This window comes from Cyprinus carpio, chromosome B9 (genome assembly GCF_018340385.1).
Source record: "Cyprinus carpio isolate SPL01 chromosome B9, ASM1834038v1, whole genome shotgun sequence".
Classification (NCBI taxonomy): domain Eukaryota; kingdom Metazoa; phylum Chordata; class Actinopteri; order Cypriniformes; family Cyprinidae; genus Cyprinus; species Cyprinus carpio.
Window position 1 is genome coordinate 14,215,654 of NC_056605.1, and position 10,954 is coordinate 14,226,607.

Below are 10,954 nucleotides of genomic sequence, written 5' to 3' on the forward strand. Positions count from 1 at the left end.
AGGCAAATAACATGTTCATGTTAAAAGCAGCACACACCTCCTAAGCTTGTGACTTTGTGTTTGCATGCATGTGTGTGGCCTGACGGTTCTCAGGGAACCGTGGAACTGGCTGCAAGCTTCATTTAGAGTGGACAGGCAAACCCCTCTCTATAAGGGCCCCGACCCCACACGCCTCCCAAATACAGACAAAAATATGTGAAGTTGCAACACTGCCAGACGTTGTATTCAATATCAACAAGTGAATATAGAATAACAACACGAAAGATAACAAATGACAGCTACCTAAAGACAAAACACCAATCTCTCAAATATTGTTAATGTTTTTTTTTCATTAATGTAATATATTTAATATTTATTATATGTTATCTAAAAGTCACAAACTATTCTATTCTTTTAAATAAACAACTAAGCTATTCTTTTGAACTTTCTATTCATCAAAAAAATCCTGAACATATAATGTTTCACTGTTTTCATATTTTCACTGAATTAGAAGTAAGAAATATTTATTGAGAACCAAATCAGTATATTAGAATGATTTCTGAAGGATCGCATGACACCGAAGACAATTCAGCTTTGCCATCGCAGGAATAAATTATATTTAAAAAAAAACGTAATAAAATAGTTATTATAAATTGTAATATTTCACAATAGTACTGTTTTCACTGACCCCGAACTTTTGATGTATATAATTTTAATATTAAAACTGATATGTTAATTATAATCAGTATATTGATTTTATATTTCTATTACAATCTAACATTAAAATAATACATATTAATATTTTTAACCACTTAAATCGTCCCTTTTCTGCAAAAATACAGAGCAAAACAAATCACAGATGTCATTATTTTAAAGCGTAGATCCAGGGATATAATATTTAGCTTCCCTCTAATGTTCACTGACCTTGCAAAACATTGTCAGTGAGTGTGATGCATTTTCATGCATGTTAGAAGAAGCAGCTGAGGTAAAAACTATATGGTGTTACCTTTTGACTGTTGATGTTAAATATGGCTCAAAACTATAGCTAGAACACTCTGCTGTACTTTCACACCCTATAGCCATTTGCAACAACATGAATGACCTCTCCCAAGCTGAACTATACCTGTACACCTTGGGCTCCTTGTCGTCTGTCTAGTTGTACATTATGTCTGTTGAGGGGGGTGTTATGGTCTCTGAGTACATGGTTGATGTCAGATTTAAAATGTGAAATGTTTGCTCAACTTTTCTGATTCACTGTTTTGGTAGGTGTGTGACAGATCTGGCATTTTGACGTGACGGGGGAGTTTTACCTTCATGAACTCTTAGTCTTAACTAATGCATTTGACTTTTAAATGTGCTCAGAATGTTTTTCTTTTCCTCAGGCCCAGTTCACACATAATGTGTTTCACACTAGAACACTCCCATTACATGCTTAAAAGTAAAAGTTACAGTGTAAAGAAAGCCTTTTAAAGTTTATGCTTTAAAGAACACACAACCAAATCACTGATCAGAAGAACTCATAATGTAACATCAAGAATCTCAAAAGAACCAACTGAAGAACTCAAGAACGGTTCTCAAGGAATCTAAGGTTTTTCAACAAACCTTTGTTTTTATGATGAACAAAGCTGTCTATAATGCAAGTTTGTGATACACAGCTTTGTTGATGACAATGAGAGCATCCTAGGTTGGCTTCCTTGTGTAACTTACTCTCAGTATAGACAGAGAGTAACTTTGAATATGCAGAAACACCCAGTTTAAGACTTACGCAGTCAGCTCCGGAAGGAATCACAGTTTATGTGCTTTTGCCTTTATACACCATTACAATGGATTTGAAATAAAACAATCAAGATGTGATTGAAGTGCAGACTTTAAGCTTTAATTCAAGGGGTTGAACAAAAATAAAACTTAAAATGCTTAGGAATTACAACCATTTTTATCCACAGCCCCCCATTTTCAGGGGCTCAAATGTAATTGGACAAATAAATGTAATCATAAATAAAATGTTGAGAATCCTTTGCAGGCAATGACTGCCTTAAGTCTGGAACACATGGACATCATCAGAGACTGGGTTTCCTCCTTTGTGATGTTTTGCCAAGCCTTTACTGCAGCTGAATTCAGTTGTTGTTTGTTTGTGGGTTTTTCTGCCTTTAGGTTTGTCTTCAGCAAGTGAAATGCATGCTCAATTGGCTTGAGATCAGGAGATTGACTTGGTCATTGCAGAATAATCCACTTCTTTACCTTTAAATTCCTGGGTTGCTTTCTCTGTATGTTTTGGGTCTTTGTCTATTTGTATTATGAAGCACCATTTGACTGAATCTGGGCCGACAGTATATCCCTACACACTTCAGAATTCTTACGGCTGCTTCTGTCCTCTGTCACACCATCAATAAACACCAGTAACCCAGTGCTACTGGAAGCCACGCACTGCTCCACCATGTGTGAAACGTGATGTTGATGATGTTGTATGCTTTGGATCATGAGCTGCTCTAAGCCTTCTCCATACTTTTTTCTTCTCATCATTCTGGTTCAGGTTGATCTTAATTTCACCCATCTAAAGAAAGATTTCCAGAAATGGTCTGGCTTTTTTAGATGTTTTTTGGCAAAGTCTAATCTGGCCTTGTTTGCACCTTGTGGTGAAACCTTTGTATTTGTTCTCGTGAAGTCTTCTCTTGATTGTAGACTTTGACAGTGACATGTCTACCTCCTGGAGAGTGTTCTTCACTTGGCTGGATGTTGTGAAATGGTTTATCTTTACCGTGGATATGATTCTCCGATCCTCCATCACTGTTGTCCTCCTTGGACGTCCAGGCATTTTTATGTTGCTGAGCTCACCAGTGCGTTCTTTTTTCTCAGAATGTACCAAATTGTTGATTTGGCCACTCCTAATGTTCCTGCTATCTCTCTAATGGATTTGTTTTGTTTTTGAAACCTAACAATTCTGTGTCACTTGTATGGAGAGATCCTTTGACCGCAGCAACAGCTTCCAAATGCAAATGGCACACTTAGAATCAACTCCAGATCTTTTACCTGCTTAATTGATGGAGAAATAATTAAGGAATAGCCCACATCTGTCCATGAAATAGCTTTTGAGTCAACTGTCCAATTAATTATGGTCCCTTTCCTACAATTGTGATGAGAATGCCCTCAAATTAAAGCTGTGCCCTTTAAGCCCATATTCATTATATAACTGTAACTTGAATATGTTTTGGTCAGCAGCTAAAATAATAAAAATTGTGTCTGTGTCCAAATATATATGGACCTGACTGTATACTTCTGAGTTCAGTAAGATTTTAAAAATGTTTTTGTAAAAAGTTTCTTTAAAACCAGCAGCCGTTACTCCAGTTTTCAGTTTCACATGATTCTTCAGAAATCATTCTAATAGGTTGATTTAGCACTGAACAAACATTTCTTATTATTATGATTAATGCTGAAAATGAATGCTGCTTAATATTTTTGTAGAAGTTTTTTAATACAGTGGCCCTAAAATGGAAATTTTTTTCTTCTTTTAATCTTTTTTTTGTAACAATGTATCATTAAAAGTTTTTTTATCATTAAAAGTTTTTTCATCATTAAAAGTGTCTTTCAGAAAACAAAATCTCACTGACACGAAACTTGAATGGCATTAGAACTGAATGCTAGTGCATTCATATATCTGCATGTATGTCTTGATTAATTTAATCCAACTTTACCTTAATCTTTACTGCAGAAAGTAGGAAATTAAACAGAATGGCCCAATTGGTCCAAAAACATGATGCAATTTATGATGGTGACCCTGAAAAAAAAAAAAAAAAACATAAAATAAACAAAAAAAAAAAAACATAAAGATTTTTTTTATATAAATAATAAACATAAAATAAAATAAAAAATAAAATATGCATGTCTACCTTTTTAAAAGTACATAAATAAATATATGACCTAATTAAACCATTATATGTAGTGTTGAAAATAGAATATTTTTATTGTAACAAATGGACGTAGTTTAGTAAATGATATGTTTCTGTAAATAATTGTATTTATTTTCAATGACACACTTATTAATCATTTTAATTTACACATACACACAACCACCAACCCACGTGCCACACACACACACACACATACACACACATATACAGTGGATAATAAACATGTTCACTTGGAAAAGAAGGAGGATTGTGAGTAACACTGAGGTGCAGAAATGTGGAGAATGTCTAGCATGTTTACCTGGGACAAACATGCACACATACACACAGTCACCCTATCTGTGGGATTAATATACAGTCAAAGATTAGTGATTGACAGAATATTTCACCAAAATACTGGACTGCAATGGCAATATAACCACAAATCAAAATACAGAACCTGTTACGAACATTGTGATACCGAAACTGGTTTACAACTGTGTGTGTGTGTGTGTGTGTGTGTGTGTAAAGAATATAAAGGAGAGTGACGTGTTTGGCCTTATCAGCCCTCTTTGTTAGTGTGTTTATATGACGGGGTCAATTGTTATCTTTGTCTCTAGTTCTTGAGAATGTTGCCCAGAAAAAAATATTTGCTCAGATGTCGCTCTTTCAAAGAGTTCTCAGTTATATTTCATTTACAGCACATATCAACTTTCTCTCATAAACTTAATGAAAACACAAAAGAGACAACTGTGGGTATACTGTACATTAAGACCGGTAAGAACTATAAAACTAAAGTTGATCATACAGTTTTTAGATCACCAGGGAATTTTGTCAGTTATATATGAAACAATACATGCTTAGAACATTTTGTCTCGCCTTTATGTATGCCACAGTATTGTATTATAATCTTTTTCATATAATCCCACACTGGATGAAAGCATGTAGACATAGTGTTAACCTAACATAAAAACAAAATAAACTCCAGTTGGTCATTTTCCAGTCATGACCAGACTTGGGCTGTTTAGACATGGGACAACTTTTTGAGCAATGTTGCCGGGCAACTATTCTGACTCTGTGAGACTAGATATACTGTGCTGCAGAGAAACAACCTTTGACCTTTTTGTACAGTTTAGTTATTTTTTCAGCCTTTAATTTAATCACCCTGAAAACGGCTTTTGGATACACACTTTTATATATGCACGTCCCTATAAACAGTCAGACATAACCTCTGTGACCGCTATAAACCATCGACCATAAGTGCTCTCTCGATCATAATTCATGTTTCACACTCAAATACACATTTAAGCAAACTATTTTCAGCAAACTGATAAACTATAAAACAAATCTTACTTTTTAAATGACACATAGTGGACACAATGTAGTTGACAAACAAGAGTGAAAAATCAAGTTCTGAGAAAATGTGTTTGCAAACACCCCTTGGTTTGATCTTTTGTTCATACATTTTACATAATATAATATAATATAATATAATATAATATAATATAATATAATATAATATAATATAATAAAGTTCCTCTCTGTGGTCTGCTTAGACTTCAGCTGTGAAGGAAATGTTACAGCATGATGGTCAAGCTCTTCTCTTCTGCAACCCACCAAGTCTGAATCCAACCAAATCTCCCCACAAATTAAACAAATGCTTCCACAGTGAATGTGACTGACTGGTGGAGACTCTCTGACCTTAAGGTTAAACAGGCATACTGTTTATTGGAATGAAGGGACGTGTGTGTATAGATGTGTATATGTGAGTTGGAGTTGAAGGAATCAAGGAAGACATGTGTGTTCAGAGGGCTGAGTTTACAGTGGGAATCCATGCTAGCTGGAAAGGAAAATACACGTGAAGTAGGAATGAGAGAGTACTGAGACATCATACAGAGAAAGAGAGAAGGGGAGAAACCAGATGGACCAAGGGGACTTCAACAAGTCTATTTGCTTCATCCAAGTCTATACAAAATTCTTATTAAGCAGGACAAGCATTCAGAGTAAATGTGACCCTGGACCACAAAACACAAAAACACCTATACATTGCATGGGTCAAAATGATCATATTATTGTTTTTCTTTTATGCCAAACATCATTAGGAAATTAAATAAAGATCATGTTCCATGAGTATATTTTGTGAATTTACTACCTTGAATTTATCAATAGTTAATTTTTATTAGTAATATGCATTGCTAAGGACTTATATATTGCTAAGCAATATTGTTTTTGTTTTTTTTTTGTACTCTCTCAGATACCAGATTTTTAAATAGTTGTATCTCAGCCAAATATTGTCATATCCTAACAAACCATACATCAATGGAAAGCTTATTTATTCAGATGATGTATAAATCTGACCAGTTTTGTGGTCCAGGGTCACAGATGGTCTATATCTCAACTGTACATTTATCTGTAAATCCACAGATGCATGTACAGTACTTGGAGTATGTTCCCAAATTATTCTACAATGTTTTAATACTTAAAAATGGTTTTCCCATCAGCCCATAAGCAAAACCAAATAAATAAATTACCACTTTTTTATTCTAAGAATATCTTAGATTTGCTCCACATACCTGGTTTAAGACAGTTTGTCCCGTTTTCTGGGCAGATCTTCAGTTCAGGTATTTCATTTGGACATTTCTCCATCAATCCTGCATGTTGACTGGTGGAAAAAAAAAATCGACCTGTTATTCTGTAAAATCTGTCACAAACAGTCTGGATAAGATAGAATACTTTTACACACTTTTAATTCATATATTAACTATGGCATCTAACTCCACGTGGGGTGTCTCATCTATACCATTTGAGTTAGAGTATCTACAAAAGGGTTTTAGACATCATCTGAACTCATGCTGTAGTTTATCGTCCAGAACAGACAGAATCAATAAATATTCTCCTCAAGAGGACAGGAAGATACTGTGACACATGAACTTATGAGATGGACCACTGGACCACACTCTGTGAGTGAGTGAGTGACAGTTGAGGAGTCATTTTTAGCTGTGAGTGACAGGGACACATTCAGGTGGGACACACACACAAACACAACTGTGCCATGATGTTGGGAGTAAATTCTGTTCCATATACCTCACACATTCAGTTGGAAAAGAAAAATATCATCATAGAATATTGCTTGTTTTTTTATGATCTTCCAGGAAATTTGTGTGTGTGTGTGTTTTTGTATTTATATTAGTGTCCTATGTGTTCTCTATATTTGCAGTAAAAAAAAAACTTTTTCCTTTGCCCTCACCCAACAGGTGTGTATAGAGTGGGGGAATTGGGTGGCTCGGGGTGGCGGCTGATGCATTTCATTTCATTTTGTCCCTTATGACATGGCCTGAGGGGCAAAATCACATTTCGATCAAATTGAAACTAAATTAAGAGGGGAAGTCTTCCAGAGAAATTCAAGATTGCTTGGATTCCAGTTGAAATGACTGATTTCGCCCGTGAAAATTCGCCGCACAAAGGCAAACGTGACTGGACCTTTTTAGCTATTTAATTAGCTAATCTAGTTAACTAGTATATCAATCCCATTATCACTAACTGAGCTGTGTGACCATGACCATATTACAGTCTAAAAGTAACTGGTTGATTCCAAACATTTCCCTCGCTTTCATTCTAGTAAAACGAAACAGTTAATCGATGAAGAGTCCGATTCATTCTTCTGATTCGTTCTCATTTGGCAGTTCAACTTCATACGTGTGACGCAATCGATAAATAGCGATGCTTCATTTGGTCTTTGGTGTTTGTTTGTGTAGTTTTTACAGCCTATTATTATTATTATTAATAATAATAAAAATTGCTTGCAAAATCTATTTGATTTTTTTTTTTAAGTGCTGAAATTGAAAGTGAATTGGTTTAGCCTACATATAGCCTGGCCCTACAGTAACCAAATTAAAATCTAGATTCAATGTTCTGTTCAGCACTGCTACAGTATCATGGAAAACTTTTTACACATTGCTTATACATTAGCATACATCTCATGCATTTTCACACACACACAAAATGGGTCTATAGAACAAAATAGCATTATAAAACATAAGCCCCCGGATTCACAGACAAGCCTAGTCCTAGACTAAAATGTAAATCTGAGCTGTTTCAACTGAAAGAAACTAGCACTGACTGATCTTAAAACATGTCAGTGCCTTTGTTTTGTCTTAAGATGCACACCAATAATGTTTATAAAAATTACTTAAATGTCCTAATTGAACTATGGCCTAATCCTGGTTTAGGCTAAGCCCTGTCTATGAAACTGGGCCAAGAACTATTAACAAAACACACACAAAAAAAAAAACATGATTAACATTTAAATGACATTCAAATGACTAGCCTACATTAAAAAAAAAAAAACGTCATAAAACTATTAACTATTAAATGTCTTTAAAAATCTGTTTAAAAAAGAAAGGGTTATTTCTTTCCAAACTCAGCAGGTCTACGTATGCACTGAAAGCTCATAATGTTACTGTAAGTTGCAATTTAAACTGCACTAAAAGTTTTATATATTGTAAGATATGAACTGCAATTAGTATTTTTAATAAATTTAGCAATTAAACAGCCAAAATGGTCAATCCACCTCCGCATACCATTATTAAGATGAGTTAAACCTGTAGTCAGAAATAAATCATAATACAGCTAATAACTTTTGTCAAGCATCAGTAATGAAGAAGCAGTATTACCACAAAATTCCTTGTTGCTGGGACCTATTTTTAAAATAGAAACCTTGCTCATTTTTTAAACTAAATTATTAATATAGGGTTTAAAAGGCAAACTGTCATCTAGAATATTACCAAAATATTTAAAGGTGGGCAAAAAGTCAACTGTATTGAGCACAGCAGGACCCTATTAAATAGTCTAGGTCCCTCTGTCTACTATTTGAGGAAACGCTCAAAGCTCTGAGTATTGTGACTGATGTGCTCATGTCTCCCAGCTGCAGAGCAGTGCTGAAACACAGACAGTGTGATCTACGTCTTCTGTGCAGCTCTGCTGAGCTCTTTGTTTTGATAGACTGTCTGAATTGGCCACCGTGGTGCTGATGATCAATGTCGACTCTCAGAGGTCAGGGAGGCAGAGGAGATTCACTCTGTCTCTTCTTTGCTAATGAGGTGGAGTGCCTTAAACAGATCCGAAAGCAGTTTATCAAGTCTTGTGCTTTAAGGCAAAAAAAACCCCACAGTATTGTGGTAACACAGTATCTTTTAATTCCGTTTGAGTAACAAGTAATATGATATGTATGGTATTACACATGCATATAGCTATCAGAGTTAGAGATCCAGACCAAGCTTAAGATTTTCTAAGGACCCAGAAAAAAAAAAAAAAAAAAACATCAACCCATCAATGTCAAAATCCATGCCAAGTCAATTTAAACAGATGAAGAAAGAAAACAGAACAATTTGGATTAATAAGCAGGTTCATTTTTAGATTCTAACAATAAATATACATGATACTCATAAGATCCTTCATAGAATACCATGGCATAAATACAGCATGACTTCCAAAATGTTATGTAAAAGTGACGTTGTACTTTTTTTGGAGCTACTGAAGTGTGAAGTCAAAGAATGGCAGAAATATCTAGTAAGCTAGACAAAAAGAAATAAAAAATCAAACAAAAAAGTGATGGAAAGAACAAAAGAAAAAATGAGATGTGAAGTTTGTTCATCTGTGTTTGACAAACACGGCAGGACAGAATAGTGTGACACGCCTGTGCTTTTTTCAACTTCATAGCAGACATCTCTGACCCACATGAACCCAAAATCAGACTTAAAAGAACAGAGACTCAAACACAAGCTTTAAGTCCAACAATATGCCTCCAACAGACTACTGAACAGCACAACGATTATAGCATCAGTCTGTCAATGTATATGATTGGTGCTGTGGAAGATTTATCTTTGATACAGTGCCCAAAAAAGTATATCTGGACATTTACGCCACACTTAAAAATATTATTGCATCAGATTAATTAGATTCAAACTGTTTTCTATTTTACTATCATAAAATGTTATTTATTCCGGTGAATGGCAAAGCTGAATTTTTAGCAGCAATTACTCTGGTCTCCAGTATCACATGATCCTTCATTCTAATATGATCATTTGATGCTAATGAAATTACTTATTATAAACAATATTGCATGTTATTATCAATATCGTGTGTTTTTCATATTTTATACAACGATATTCATAACTGCATGTGTTCTAATTAGTAAAAAAAATAAAAATAATAATAAGTAATTTTGGGGCATTGCATTACCTCGTATTACCACGGTGTGGCAATCGTGTTCCTAATTTAACAAGACGACAAGGAGTACTTTACCACTAGGTGGAGACATAGCGTTAGAATTTATGATTCTCTGCTATTCCTGAAGTCCCACACACAGAGAACGTGGACGTGCAGAGTAGACATTGTAGCGAGATAAAAGATAACAGCCTTGGCTGAGGGACGCTGATTCACCACTGAACTATCCCAAGGACAGAGAGAAAGGAAATTAGATATAGCGACAAACACTGAATGAGAGAGAGAGAGAGAGAGAGAGAGAGAGAGAGAGGGAGGGAGATGAGAAAAACAAACAAAACCTAAACCTTTCTTAGATATTTTGACCAAAATTAGCTAATTTAGTCTGAGGCATCTAACAGAGAAAAAATATTATTTACATCATAGAAGTCCAGTTTATTATTATTATTATTATTATAAAAAATATTGATCGTCAGCAAATACTCATGACAGTTTTGCTTACATTTTTAACTTGTCTTTGTAGAAGCATATGCTTCTTTATGGTATCTGTATCTGTGCTGTTTGACAGTTTTTATATTAAAGTGGAAAGTAACTTAGAATTTGCACTAAATTTATGCTTGTGATAACAATCAAAGTCCATGTGCATGTATTAAAACTACCAAAAGGTAGGCTAGTAGAAAATGAAAGCTTGAAATGTAGTGTAAAATATGCTTTTCACTCAGTTAAACTCTATAACATCTAGCCTACATGTTTTCATCTGCAAGAGAATGTGACATAAAACCTCCAAACCACTGACTTCATATATAATTGATCTTATAATTATTTGAATAAAATTTCAGATTCACAGATGTGAGCATCAGTGGTTCTTTGAG